The 16,074-nt window shown below is 32.8% G+C and overlaps 1 protein-coding gene across 1 annotated transcript in view; it reads left to right on the top strand.

Annotated features, from left to right (window-relative positions):
* Positions 1-16,074, top strand: part of LOC114336242 (inactive rhomboid protein 1) — a 192,408-nt gene that overhangs the window by 95,152 nt on the left and 81,182 nt on the right. The window lies entirely within an intron of this gene.

Genomic DNA, 16,074 nt, shown 5'->3' on the forward strand with positions numbered 1-16,074 from the left:
TAACGGCCTTCCCTTTTACCTCTCCCTTGTGGTGTCCACGCCAAAATCTGTTTAGGGATCCTGTCATCTGGCATTATCTGTATATGGCTGTGCCATATTAGTTGTTTTGTTTTTATGTCATCAATTATTGTATGCGCGACTCCCCATCATTTCTCTCATTTGTCATTGTCAACATAAGAACGTTAAATAATCAATAAAATGATAATATTAAGAGGAAACAGTAGCGATCAACAGGTAGCAAAAACGCGTTCCAAGATTGCGGCTGTAATTTTGAATATTTTTTCGAGATATTTGGCACACGTATTCGTAATATAATAAGGAATGGCGGTACAGAGCCCAATTTGAGAAATATATTAATATGTGGAAATTACTCTCTAATTAAATACAATACTAAAAAAACGAGCCTGTACCGCCATTAAGAAGAACAAAAAAAATACACTTTCTTCAAATAAACTTTTTTATCCGATGCCTAAGATTTTGTGTCATTTTGGAACTACTAAAATTTTTTATTTCATTAGTAGTTCCAAAATGACACAAAATCTAGGCATCGGATAAAAAAGTTTATTTGAAAAAAGTGTATTTTTTGTTCTTCTTAATGGCGGTACAGGCTCTTTTTTTAATAATGTATTTAATTACAGAGTAATTTCCACATATTAATATATTTTTCAAATTGGGCTCTGTACCGCCATTCTTTATTATATTACGAATACGTGTGCCAAATATCTCGAAAAAATATTCAAAATTACAGCCGCAATCTTGGAACGCGTTTTCGCTACCTGTTGATCGCTACTGTTTCCTCTTAAAGTTCTATATTTAAAAAAAATGGCCCTATTTTCATTCAAAAGTCCCGGAATTCAAGTATTTTTTTCAGCCGTGTCCCGAATTCGACTGAATTGGAGTTGGTCACATTAGTTATACAGTTTTAAATACAGTTTTGGTTATAAGCTAAATAAGCAAAAGTAACCAAGAAATTATAGTGGATGCATATCTGGAATAAATAGAACTTAGTGCGGAAGAAATAGGTCCAGATATTTAAAAAAAAAAATAATACACGCATTAAAAACAATGAATACTTGGGAGACACCCTAAAAAAAGCTCCTGAGGGTGAAACAGCTGAAATAATGGTAAATGTTTTCCATGAAGTAAATGAATTTCCATTAACAACATTAGATGTGCGGATGACACTGTCATCTTAGCCGAAATTATTGAAGACGTTCAGAGGCTGGTGACCAGAATAGCGGAGTATGGGCAAGAATACGGTCTAACAATGAACGTCAAGAAGACAAAATTTATGAGCATATCGAAAATTCAAAGAAATAACGAAAATCTTTTCATAAATGGAACCAATGTCGAACGAGTAGACCAGGAAATTAAAGTCAGAATAGAAAAGGCTAGAGCAAATTTTAACAAAACGACAAGGGTGCTCTGTGCCCTTTTGTTAAAATGTTTTGTTTTATGAAATGGAAAAATACAAGGAAAAGTTATTTACCAGCAATTTTATTGCTGGAATCGAATCTTATGATTGTATAATATATTAATAATATAGGTATGCAAAGTCCGCAGATAGTGTGCTACTTTTTTTATAAACAAAACGGCGCCCGAAAATCGTGTTTTTTTTCAATTTTTGCTCTATATCTCCAAATATTGTAACTTTACACCAAAAACACCCAAATAAAAATTCACCGTAATTAAATTTTGCATAGAGACGTGTTTTTTCCGATTTACTTCGACGAAAATTTTTCCCAGAAAATGCGGGTTTTTCCAACAAAATCTTTAATTTTCAACTAAAATTTTAGATAAGTAATTATTGTTTATCAATAATTAAATAAATTGGTGATATAAAAGCTCTTTTCATATAGATTATAATTCCAGAAGCCGATGGAAATTAAATGAACAGTGTAGCAGCAATTGAATTGTTAATTAAAAATTTACGGTCGGTATAATAACTATAATAATTATAATACATAAGAATAACTATGATTTTTGTATCAAAAGACACTGTACCTATAGTCGAGGAAATGAAGCATTTTGGCTCGCAATTTTTTCGTCCAGCATGGATTTATTTGAAATTTTCACAAAAGGTAGGGAATATTCCAAGGATCATTTTCTATATCATGCCGCTGTACGCTAAAACCTTGGGGGTAGTTGCCACCCCATCTCGGGGCGGGAATTTTTTATTACATTTTCACCAAGTAAATCGATGTAAAAAGTAATTCTAAGAAAAAAATGTATTTTACATTTTCTTCGTAAAACTAATATTTTTCGAGTTATTCGCGCTTGAAAGTACCAGTTTTTCGATGAAAAAATCGACTTTTTTAGAGGGTTTTTTGAGAATACCTCGAAAAAAATGCATTTAATCAAAAAAACTGTAGATATCAAAATTGTATCTTTTAGTAACACAAATCAAATTATTTTTCCCTAATATCTTCAAGACCAATACAAACCAAGAAACGTCATGTTAAAAGTTAGCTTTTTTCGTCAAATGCATAATTTGAAATATTCAAAGTAAAATAACGGAAAAACTTTACATTTTTCGAGGAAAACTTAAATAATCTTTTTTCAAGTATACATTTAGGCCTTTGAAAAAATAATAATAAAAAGTTTTTAGCCTGAAAATTAAGCGACTTATGATCAAAAAAAGGTCGGTACCTGCTTTTCTTTATGAAAAAATCAGTGAACACAACCCCCTAACGACCCTCCTAATTAAAAAATTGGTCTTCGCCTTACTGTAATTCCTTTTAAATTTGTATTATCAATACACCCAAGAAGTTTAACCTATTTAAAAGGTCTAATTTTAGAAAAAATTGAGTTTAAAGAAAAATTAATTTTTTGGAATTTCCACTTTTTCACCTTTTACTTCAAAATATCTTCGAAAATACTGAAGATACGAAAAAAATGATGGACAACTAGATTGTAGCTTTTTTAATAACTAAAATTTCTTTGTGCATAGATTTTCAGTACAGTGAACAGTTAGCGAGATATAGCTGTTTAAAACCTCTATTTACAAGCAAACGCCCCCTTATTCGAGCCCTTTAAACCCACCCTAATTAAAAACTAAGGGACATTACGGAATTTAGTTTACACAGTCTTATAACTCTTCAAAAATCCTACAAAGTCATTTTTGATAAAACTTTTTATCGCCAAAAATGAAGAAGCTATGTTTATAAAACGAATTTTTTTTTTCGAAAAATTCGGGTAGTCCGCTTATGGATAATTTTCAATGTATGTATAATACCACAGAACTGGTTCGTATACTGGAAGATGACTAAAAAACTATTTGTATTTGTACATATTTGTAAATTCGTATTTTTGTGTAAATAAATGTTTTTGTAATTCCTTAATTCTACTTTTTTTCTGTATAGATCTATTAAAATATCTACTTATAAATACTATAATGTTATTAAGGGTGGTTTTTAAGGGTTGAAATATTATGATATTACATCCTAAAGTATAAAACAATCATTATTTAACCAATCAAATTTTACCCATATGTATTAAAGTTTACAATGTTTTTATATAATTTTTGACAATAAGGGGTAGTTTACACCCCTAAAAATAATCAACGCCCTTAAGCATGATATAGAATATGAAGTACAGGGTGGGATGATCCTAATCCCAAATTTTTATGTAAATCGATGCAAGCCTAAATTATTCCTTTAGGATAAGTAAATTTTTATATATAGCTCCAACAAGGCTGATTTTAAGGGTTTAAATATTATGATAGTATATCTTAAAGCATAAAACAATCATTATGTAACTAATAAGAACCAAATTTTGACAATATTAAAGTTCAAAATGTTATTTTATAATTTTTTACACTTAGGGGTAGTTTTTACCCTCAAAAAACCAAAAGCGTACAACGGCTCAATATAGAAAATGAACTAGAGGGTGTAATGAGCCTAATCCCAAATTTTTGTACAAATCGATGCTGGACGAAAAAATTGCGAGGTTCATTTCCTCGACTACTATCTAATATACTTTACAGAAGTGAAATTGGACTATTTAAGCGGCCTCGAGTAATTTTAATATCTCGAGAAATATTAAATTAAATTAAATCATGAAAACGGTATTGGAAAAAAAGCGGCAGGACGCTTCTTTTAAAAGAAAAAACGTTTAATTTTGATGAGTGGTTATTGAGATACAACCGGTCAAAGTTGACCGGCATTTACGGCAAAGATATAAACAATAGGATCATAATTTTCGAACCATCACCTTTTTATTTTTGTCCACTTTCTCCACACCAATTTTCATATCTTTAAAATCATATTCAATCAAAATCATATCATATCAATTTTCATATTAATCAAATTGGGTTGGAGAAAATGTAATCTCAAAGTTCAAAATCGGTATACGTTAAAAAAATGCATTTTCTCGGCTTCCCATGGAGCAATTTTCTTCATTTTTTTTTGTTCCCAAGTAACTCGAGTAGAGCCATCTAACTAACGCATTATTAAATGTAAAACTTGCTTTTGTTTTGTTTTTTCCATTTTCATTAAACTCTCATGCAAAAATCAGACTACTAACTATTTATCACCAACATAATCCCTGTCATTTGACATGTTCTACGTGTCGGACTGGTTAGAATGCCTAACATTTTTTCATATATTACAGGGGTGGCCAAACTGCGGCTCGCGAGCCACATGCGGCTCTTTGAAGAATTATTTGTGGCTCTCGATAAATGTACCCGAGATCTTTTTCAATTTTGTGTTATTATTTAAAAAAATTATCATTCCATATGCGTTTCAGAATGTCTTTTAAATTACTGACAACAAATATGAAAGACTAAATACAACTTTGTAACAAATTCCATTTCCATTCAAGCTAAGAGTGATATGACAAATCGAAAACTGCGCGAAAGAATATTAAGAGTGGCGCGACAAAAAAAATCAGCAATCAATCCACTCCAGACCGATTTGTATATTTAGTCATTTTACTCGACTTAAAAAAATTTGTTACAATATTAAACTAAAAAACGTAATGAGTAAATAAAAAAAACCAGAAGGAATATTGACCGAAGTCCAAAATTTATTTCAAGACTTAAAATATTTTAATTCATCTCTTCATTTCTTTCTGAATTCATTTGAAACAAACATAGCCCATAAGGTGAATTATTTATTACCAATATATGACCCAAACAACATCTAGAGAATTAAAATTAATAGAGACGCAAGAAGATCAAGCTCGAAAATAAAACTATAAGTCGACGCCGATTACCGAATTTTGGAAAGTACCAAAATCGAAGTACATACTCTAAATTAAAAAAGAATACTTGTCGGATTATTTCCATATTAGAAACAACGTACTTGTATGAAACATTTAATTCCATTTTAAAATTCGTGAAATGCTAACACATATCAGTATTAACTTACCAGCATCTGAAAGAATTACTGAGAAGTGCTACCACAAAAATTATTCACCAAATTTTAAAGAATTACCAAAAGAAGGAAAACAAATGTTGGACAGGGAAAGGAACGAAAACATTAGAAACATGTTAAGACAGGGACCAATAGAGAAAAAATTGAAGAAAGAAAGTTGAATTGGTTTGGACATAATACTAGAATGAACATATAACTAGAATGAAGACAGGGGAAAAGAAGAAGGAGCAGACCTAGAAAGGAGTGGATGGAACAAATCCAGGAAATCGAAACCAAGAAACGGAAAACAGCGCAACAGGTTAAGGAAATGGGAAGAAGGCCGGAAGGCGTGGAAGAAATGGGTAAAAGATGGATAGATGATAGGTGATAGCAAAGTTCGACTCTTTTATTGGGCATAAGGACAACGAGAAGAACAATAAGGAAAACAAATAAATGTTTCTGTTTTCAATAAATAAAAGTTATGTTTCAGATAACAACAAAAATAGCCAGATACATAAAAAAGAAAGGAATAACACCAGCTTTTAGAACTAACAACAACTTAAGCAAATATATTAAGAACAAGAACAATAAGAGCCGAAAGAGAAAACAACTACAGAGTGGTGTCTACAAACTAACTTGTGGTGACTGTCCGAAAACTTACATCGGTCAAACTGGCAGAACCTTTGACAAACGGATAACAGAACACAAAAGTGCTTTCAACAATAGAAAAATAGACACTTTAACATACGCACTTCACCTTCTAGATCATAATCATTCTTTTAATGAACAGTTTCAAATTCTGCATATTCAAAATAAAGGCCTTAAACTATCTTTATTAGAATCTATGAAAATTAATAAATTGAAAAATACAGATATAATTCTGAATGACCAACTCGAGACAAACAGCTCCCCACTCCTCAACCTTTTCAGTTAAAGACTTTAAAGAGACAAACCCATAGTAATATAAATCTAAATCACTTGAGAAAGGCACTCTGCCGAAACAGCTGTAGTTACATAGTTGTAATAAATTTTGTGGAAGTATAGAAAACAAACGTTTTCAGTGTTTTATTGTGAAATAAAAGTTCTGTTAAAAAACATTGTACATACCTTCTTTACATACTTTTTGAATACGTTTTTAATTGCGGCTCGCGAAAAATTTTAACTTGTGAAAAGTGGATGTGGCTATCAAGGAGTTTGCCACCCCTGAATATTAGATATTATTTAACGTTGGCTATTGAATAAACTTGAAAACAGCCTGCTATTTTTCAAAATTATAAACTTGTCCGGATGACACGTTTATCATGTTCCACAATTAAAGATTCCCGTGTTCCAGTGTTCCCATACATCGAAGTTTGTCCGCCTCGACACCGTTAAGCTATGAACAAATTTTCAGCTTGCTATTAATAAACTTTTATTTGGTACGCGGGATCCAGGCCTAAAGTTCATCTGTTTAAATTTAATAAAATTCATGTCAAACTATTTGCTCTTATGTTTGTGACGTTCAGAGCTCCCCTTATATCAGTGAAATTGTAATTCAAATGCCACATCTAAAACATTTCGAATTATATTACTGAAATGTGATATAACAAGAGTATAATCAAGGTTATATCAAATTTGACATTCAAAATACCCGACCTTCCGACAAAACAGCCTACGCTCCTGGCTCGGAGTTCCGCCCTGACAAATAAGAGCGGTTAAAGATTAGGGACACAGAACAAGAAATGGAACGGCAGCCAAGACAAAATGAAGGAATTAATATATTTGATAAGTATCCGTACTTCTTAGTTTATTTCCTGAGGCACTACAATCCTTGAAAACAATTTAATGAGAGGATTGGGGTAGAACTTTGCATACGATTTGGTAAAACTTAAGACTGCGGTTTGACAAATTAATGATTTACAAATGGAAAGTGACGATAATGATTTTTAAGCTATAGGATTATTGTAGTTAACAATTTAAGTAAAGTATTGTTAACGTTTAATTATGATATTATTATATATGGGGAAATAAATCATCAATTAAATCATCATCATCATCATGGCATCTACACTCCTAGCGAAGTGATTGCCGCCCTCTTTGGGCTCTTCCGATTCGTTTGTCGCGGTGAATCAATCCGCATTAACATTTTCGTTTTACAATTGGTTGTGTGACTTGGCATCTTCTACAATTTTCCTCCATTCGTTCCTGTTTTTGCTTCTGTTTACCCATTCTCTGACTCCCATCTTCTTAAGGTCCTCCACTATCTGGTCCTCCCATCTAATTTTGGGTCTTCCTCGTGGTCTGGCTGATACAGGTCTCCATTTGGTAATTTTCTTGATAACGGCTTCTGGATTCCTCCTTTCTATATCCATCAATTAAATCAATAATTATAATATACAGGAATAGAAGTCACAAAAATTACACTTTTATAAAAAATAAATTTTTATAATAAAACGTTTTCATTATTATTTATTAAACTTACAACCAAAAATGGCATGATGTATTATGCTGGGAACAACGATCCGGCCCATCGCAATCTTGTTAGACAGAGAAACTAACAAATCAGTGATCAGCTAATCAGCTTCACTCCTTATTCAGAGAGAATGATAATGGTTCAGTCAGGGCCGTAACTACGATTTTAGGGGCCCCGGGGCAAAGGTGATCTGTGGGCCCCCTGCCGGGGGGTCTAGGGATTTACCCCCCAGCGGAAGACGGGGTCCGGAAAAATGTTTGATATTTAACCCCTTGAAAACGCATTTTAATGGATTCTATGACTGAAGTTTCTTGAACCTACATATTGCTATTTTAGTTGACCAAGACAAAAAATTTTGAAATCACCTTATTTTTTATTTGCTTTAAAAAATTTAAAAGAAAAACAACAAAATGAACAGATAGTAAAACAAAATGAGATAATATAATGAAACAATAAAAAGAAAATTTCTTGAAACTTCAAAACCGAATGAAAAAATATGAAGATATGAAGGTTTATTTAGAGAAAATGCAGGAAGAGGTAAATCAGATTGCTGAGGAGATACAGAAAATTGAAATGGTGGAAGAAAAATTCAAGAATGCGGTAAAATTCGATATGGAAAAAGTGGAAGAAAAATTGACGGAGATAGGAAAATGTCAAAAAGGAGGAGACTGCCGGGAAGTAATTGTATACAGCTCTAATGAGAGCAGAATCCTATTTGACGAGGATATTAGAAAACGATATCCGGTACCTTCAGCAGGGACACTCTCGAAGGCGAATACCGTCACTGCTGTTAGATTTATTATGCTGTGGTACTGGTAGGGCTGATTCCAATGTGATCATTCTATCTTACCCTTACCTTTCTTTTCAATATGTAGTACCATGTGGTTCCGTTCACGTACCAAGATGTGGTCTGGGTAAATTGGTTAAGACAAAGTAGCTGGGACCGGGAGCCACTATTACGGTTGCATTTTAGTTTTTATTTCACCAAAATAACTAATTTCCTCAGTAACAATTTATATCTTTACGAAAGATCTCGGGGGCCCCACCTTAGCCCGGGCCCCTCTTCCAATGGCATCTTAGGTTTTATTACGCCGAAATAACTAATTCCCTGAGTATTAATTTCAATTTTTATGTTAAGGTCTTGGGAGCCACAGCTCAGCTCAGGCCTCAGGGGCCCCTTCTAAGTCCAAAATACTAATTTCTCCAATGAAAAATTAAAACTTTATGTTCAGTTCTAGGGTGCCCCTGTAAGGTCTTTTTAAAATTGTGTCATTTGAAAATATTTCGTTGGGATCGGCTTTTAAAATACCTATTTTTATTTTCCTCGTTAAACTCTATGCGCGGTCAAAAAAGGGGCACCTGTGGGGTCCCCCTTAGCCGGGGGCCCCGGGGCACTGCCCCAGTTGCCGCAATGGTAGTTAAGGCCCTGGGTTCAGTTGAAGACGACCATACAACAACTTAACTTAATTCAAGTATACGCACCAACAGCTGATAAGGATGAAGAGGAGATAGAACATTTTTACATGGAGTTAGACACAATTTTCAGATCAATTAGAAAAGACGACATTACGATAGTAATGGGGGACTTTAATGCTAAAATCGGGAGAGGAAAAGTTGACGAATATGTTGGGGAATTTGGACTAGGTGTCAGAAACCAAAGAGGGGATAGACTCGTGGATTTTTGTCAAAATGAACATTTTGCAGTAATGAACACAATGTTCCAGCTACCCGACAGAAGATTGTACACTTGGAGATCTCCTACAGACAACAAAGACCGCATCGTCAGAAACCAAATAGACTATATACTGGTCAAAAATAGATACAAAAATTCAATTAAAGCAGTAAAGGCGTACCCCGGAGCACATGTCAACTCAGATCATAACCCGCTGATAGCAGTAATGCACTTGAAACTCAAAAAGATAGTAAGACGTAAAAATAAACCATCACTTGATTATACGAAATTAAGAAAAACAGAAATACATTAAAAAATGATCCAACAAGTCAACTCAAATCTAACACAAGTAGAAGAAGAAATTTTAACATCAGAAGATATCAATGAAAAATGGAATAAAATACAGAAGGCATTGCTAAAGGCTGGGGAAGAAAATGTAAAGCCTGCAAAGACAAATAAAAAGCAGAAGTGGATGACTTCGGAAATTCTAGCAATAATGGAAGAGAGGAGAAAAGCCAAAGGGAGAAATGAGCCAAAATACAAAGAACTACAAAATAAAATTAAAGTAGTGATAAAAAAGGCCAAGGAAAAGTGGTTAACAGAACAATGCAAAGAAATAGAAGAAATAGAAGAGTATGACAGAAAATACGACAGCTTTAATATGCATAAAAAAATATTAGAACTAACAGGTACCAAAAAGCGAGCACACTATGGGATACTTAAAGAAGATAACGGTAAACTCATCGCAGACATCAAAGATAAATTAAGGTTTTGGCAGGAATACATAATGAAACTATTCGACGATGATAGAATGATACAAGAAGAACCACAAGAACAAACAGGACCGAAAATAATAATGTGCGAATTAGAACAGGCAATTAGAAATGCAAAAACCGCAAAAGCAGTAGTAGGCCCAGATCAGATACCCACTGAGCTAATTAAATGCATTGACGAAGAAACACTGCATATACTTTTAGATATATTTAACAAGGTACAGTCGAACCCGCTTATTAGAATACCGGTTAAAGGAATATCCCGATTTAAGGAATAGAGATTTGAGGTCCCAAAACGTTTTTACTAGGCTTATATGATCGGTTATTAGAATATCCCTGTTATATGAATACTTTTTCTTTGCACGAAGGCTATTCCAATAAGCGGGTTCGACTGTATATACAACAGGAGTAATACCCCAGGATTGGTTGCTGTCCACATTTGTAACACTACCAAAGTCAATACATGCGACAGAATGCTCCCAGTACAGAACAATTTCTTTAATAAGCCGCACATAAGATATTCCTCAAAATAATACATGGAAGACTACACAAAAAAATAGAGGAAGATATATATGACACCCAGTTTGGTTTCAGAGGAGGACTAGGAACGAGAGAGGCTCTGTTCGCTTTTAATGTTCTCGCGCAAAGACGACTAGATATGAACCAAGATCTCTATATCTGCTTTATAGATTATCAAAAGGCTTTTGATAGAGTGCGACATCAGAAACTCATAAAACTTTTAAAAGAGAAGAATGTGGACAGTCGAGATATACGGGTTATTGTCAATATTTACTGGAATCAAAAAGCAACGGTTAAAATCGAAAATGTCGAAACAGAGGCCATAAAAATCAAGAGAGGTGTTGGACAGGGTTGCGTGTTGTCTCCATTGTTATTCAATCCGTACAGCGATGCTATTTTTAAGGAAGCAATATCAGAGGAAGAACGGGGTATATCAATAAACGTAAAAATCTTGAACAACATAAGTGGTTGACACCACTATTTTTGCAGACAGTCTAGATCCATTGTTATTCAATCTGTACAGCGATGCTATTTTTAAGGAAGCAATATCAGAGGAAGAACAGGGTATATCAATAAACGTAAAAATCTTAAACAACATAAGTGGTTGACACCACTATTTTTGCAGACAGTCTAGATCCATTGTTATTCAATCTGTACAGCGATGCTATTTTTAAGGAAGCAATATCAGAGGAAGAACAGGGTATATCAATAAACGTAAAAATCTTGAACAACATAAGTGGTTGACACCACTATTTTTGCAGACAGTGTAGATGCATTGCAACTATTAGTAAATAGATTACATCAAGTCAGTATGGACTATGGACTACAAATGAACGTTAAGAAAACCAAGTTCATGATTATTTCTAAGCAACATACAGTAGGAAGGTTGGATATCGAGGGAAAACAAGTAGAAATAGTGAATAACTACAAATATCTGGGAACCTGGGTAAATGAAAACAATGATCAGGGTAGAGAAATCAGGACACGCATTGAAATTGCAAGACAAGCATTTATAAAAATGAAAAAGATGTTTGTTAATCGAGACCTTCCTCTGAAGCTGAGGATAAGAGCCTTAAGATGCTACGTGTTCTCGACTTTGTTGTATGGAGTGGAAAGCTGGACACTAAAAGTAGAAAATATAAAGAAGTTGGAAGCCTTTGAGATGTGGTGCTATAGAAGGATTTTGAAAATACCATGGATCCAACGAGTTACAAATGCAGAAGTGTTAAAAAGGCTGCAAAAGGATTGCGAGGTGATAAAGAACATCAAAACAAGAAAGCTAGAATATTTAGGCCACATTACCAGAGGTGCGAAATATGAGATATTAAGGCTCATGGCAAAATAAAGGGTAAAAGATCTATAGGTAGAAGAAGAAGTTCCTGGCTGAGAAACTTAAGAGAGTGGTATAGTTGCAGCTCAGTAGATCTTTTCGGAGCAGCCGCCAATAAGGTATGGATAGCTGTGATGATAGCCAACCTCCGATAGGAGAAGGAACTACGAGAAGAAGAAGATTATTATTTATAGGAAAAATTATAAACTCATATAAATCTAAGAAAATATTTAAAATGATATATATAATATTTACATATAATAATTAACTTATATAATATGAATTTTTAATATATTAACTTTTAATTATTTATTAAAAAAATTAAAAAAAGATACGTACAGACGGGTTCGAACTCGAGACCTCTCGATCTCCAGTCTAATGCTCTACCACTGAGCTACCACCTATTGATCTATTAACGTACTTTAAAATGGAATTTAAATGTCATTGCATTAGTCACATTTTTAAAATAGTTTGAAATTAAAAAAATCGATTTATCCATATAATAGCAGTTAAATATTGCATTGTTAGCTAGTTCTGAGCTATTCCGAAAATTTCAGGTGCCTAGGTAGCATAGAACTATTTTTAAAATGGATTACAAAATTTGAGGATATAGTGACACAGTTACAAAGACAAAGCCAAGTTTATAAAAACGTTTTAAAAATAAACATACATGAACATACAATGAGTCGATATATCTTGTTATATCGGAAATATAGCCACATGTCTACTTAAGATCTCGTGGACTGACCGAGTCACAAATAAGGAGGATCTTAGAAGAATGAAGAACCAGGTGCTCGCCACCATCAAATCTAGAAAAATACAGTAGTTTGGACAAATTATGCAAAATTAATCCAGATATGGTCTCCTACAAGCCATCTTGCAAGAAAAAATATTTGGAAAGAAAAGAGCATATTGGTTAAAGAACCTTAGAACCTAGTTCAACACAACACCTGTGCAGCTTTTCCGTCCTGCTGCAGAGTAGATAAAGATTGTTATAATGATCGCCAACATTCGTCACAGATGGACACACCAAGAAGGAAATGACTATCTTCAGTTTTCGTTTGCTATGTTCTTCTTCTTCTCCTTCTTCTTCTTCTTGTTAAATCAGGCGAAACTCCTTAGTCTCTGGCACTTGGTCATAAGACCTTTGTACCATACCTTGGTTGTTTCCTTAAAATCTAATAAGTTCTGTGACCTCAACAAAGGCCAACAATTTTCTTATTGGTAGTTGTGGATCTCTTCTGGTTCAAAACTCAGTTGACCAGTGAATTCCTGCCTTCCATTACTTAACACATTGCAATGACAGTATGTGAATGGCAGTCTCTTCTTCCATTTCGCACTTTCTGCGTCTTGTTTCATTCGCCTTACCTAGTTTGTGTAGGTGTTTTCTTAAACAGCAATGTCCAGTCACCATTTCATTGACCGTTTTGATCTCTCATTTATTGAGGTTCATCAAATTGTTCGATAGTTTTTTATCAATAGATATTCTTGATTATTTTTTAGTCTGGATTTTCCCTTGAGTGGCTCTACATTACTTTTAATGATGTAATGACAGACTTTTTCTACTGCACTGATTATGTCCATTTTGGGAACTTTTGGACATGTTACAGCGTAATTTGGACCTTGTGAGAGCATCAAGTTCCCTGTTGCGTTCAACTGTCTTTTTGATAGGTTAACAAATTTTGCTCCTACGCCCTTAATGGCCGTAAATAGATATAAATTACTTATACCCCATGCTGTGGGTGAAAAAACGTGATACAATTCAGGAATTTTTGAAACCTATCAGGTGTTGTAAAGGACGATGCCAGGAATAACTTATACTAAAATATGACCAAAAATATTGTGAGCTTTTTTTTATTGCGATTTTCATTTGTTAAATTTGCAATTTTTAAAGATTTTTAATTTTGCAGCTTAGGATATTGATTCTAGAGAAAAACTTTTTAATAGAAAGTTGTAGTAAATTAAAAAACCTACAATTTGAGGTATGGTAAGTTTAATTTCGTTTATTGGTTATTGCAAAACAGCCTGCGAAAGGTCCAAAATAGCCGTTTTTTACAATTGCGTTATTTATTGTACAAATAATTTTTTTTTATTTTTTAAAGCTTTAAAATGAAGTTCTATCAATTCCAAACATAAAAAAAATTGTAAGGCCGGATTAACGAATTTGTTGCTTAGATATTATAAATTGTTTATCCCAAGAGGTCAAATGTCGATGGCTATAACTTTTTGAAAAAAAAATGTAGAGAGTTGGTGAAACATCCAATCTCCTTCTAAAGAGTTATGTTTTCATATTATGATGTAAATAAATGCGTAAAACATTTTTAAACCTCTAATTTTTGGGTTTGAAAATGAGGGGGCTAATTTCGTTATAAACATTTAGAGCTGAAGCGGCCCTGTACATCCTATGAGTTTTTAACTTACAGATTATTGTTGCTGAAGACGAAACGAAGATTTATAAAAAAATAAAAAATCTCTACGACCAACTGAAGCCGAGCTAAATGTTGGGTTTGAAAATAAGGGGGCAAATTTCGTTATAAACATTTAGAGCTGAAGCGGCCCTGTACATCCTATGAGTTTCTTACTTACAGATTATTGTTGCTGAAGACGAAACGAAGATTTATAAAAAAATAAAAATTTTCTACAACCAACTGAAGCCGAGATAATTATTTCTTTTTTCTTAAATCGTAGTGCCTTTATTTATAATAATTAAGAAATTATTTTACAGTCATTGACTAAAGAAAGACTTATATTATCTTAAAATAAAATTTATTATAAAATATAGTTACATGTAATTATTAAAAATTATTTTTAAAATTGGCTCGCTTCAAATCCGCGCGCTCGGAAAATTTTTACGTAACTTGTATTAAATTTTGACCGAAAACAATTTAATAATATTACCATTATAATATACAGTCTATTAACCACTCTATTTGTTTTTCTTGATAAACTTTTATATGTGAAATCTCATTTCTGAAGAAATAATACATATTACAGAAATGATACATTATATATGAAATATATAACTATATTTTTAATTTTTTCATTGTTATATAAATATAATAATAATAATGTTACTTCTTATTCTACAATATAAAACTTTTTCTTCTTGTAGTGACTATCCGTTTTGGATGTTGGCGACCATCATGGCAATTTGGCAAACCCCATTTGGAAACTGAGAACCAGGAAGGCGAAGGATTACTTTGCTAGAAAATTTACGTACGTCGTTCAACACAACAACTACAAATCTTTTTACAGCAGCAGTACCGATTTAGTGTGCAAGTACAGATTGCCATGATGGTCGCCAACATCCAAAACGGATAGTCACTACAAGAAGAAAAAGTTTTATATTGTATAATAAGAAGTAACATTATTATTATTATAATATTTATATAACAATGAAAAAATTAAAAATATAGTTATATATTTCATATATGTATCATTTTTGTAATATTATTTCTTTAGAAATGAGATTTCACATTTATCAAGAAAAACAAATACAGTGGTAAATAGACTGTATATTATAATGGTAATATTATTAAATTGTTTTCGGTCAAAATTTAATACAAGTTACGTAAAAATTTTCCGAGCGCGCGGATTTGAAGCGAGCCGGGCGATTTGCAAAATTTGGCCGCTCGCAAAAGCACCGGTTTTAAAAATAATTTTTAATAATTAAATGTAACTTTCGGTCAAAATAATTTTTATTTTAAGATAATATAAGTCTTTATTTAGTCAATGACTGTAAAATAATTTCTTAATTGTTATAAATAAAGACACTACGATTTAAGAAAAAAGAAATAATTATCTCGGCTTCAGTTGTTGTAGAAAATTTTTATTTTTTTATAAATCTTCGTTTAGTCTTCAGCAACAATAATCTGTAAGTTAGAAACTCATAGGATGTACAGGGCCGCTTCAGCTCTAAATGTTTATAACGAAATTTGCCCCCTTATTTTCAAACCCAACATTTAGCTCGGCTT

The sequence above is a fragment of the Diabrotica virgifera genome, chromosome 3, assembly GCF_917563875.1.
Source record: "Diabrotica virgifera virgifera chromosome 3, PGI_DIABVI_V3a".
In the NCBI taxonomy this organism is placed as follows: Eukaryota; Metazoa; Arthropoda; class Insecta; order Coleoptera; family Chrysomelidae; genus Diabrotica; species Diabrotica virgifera.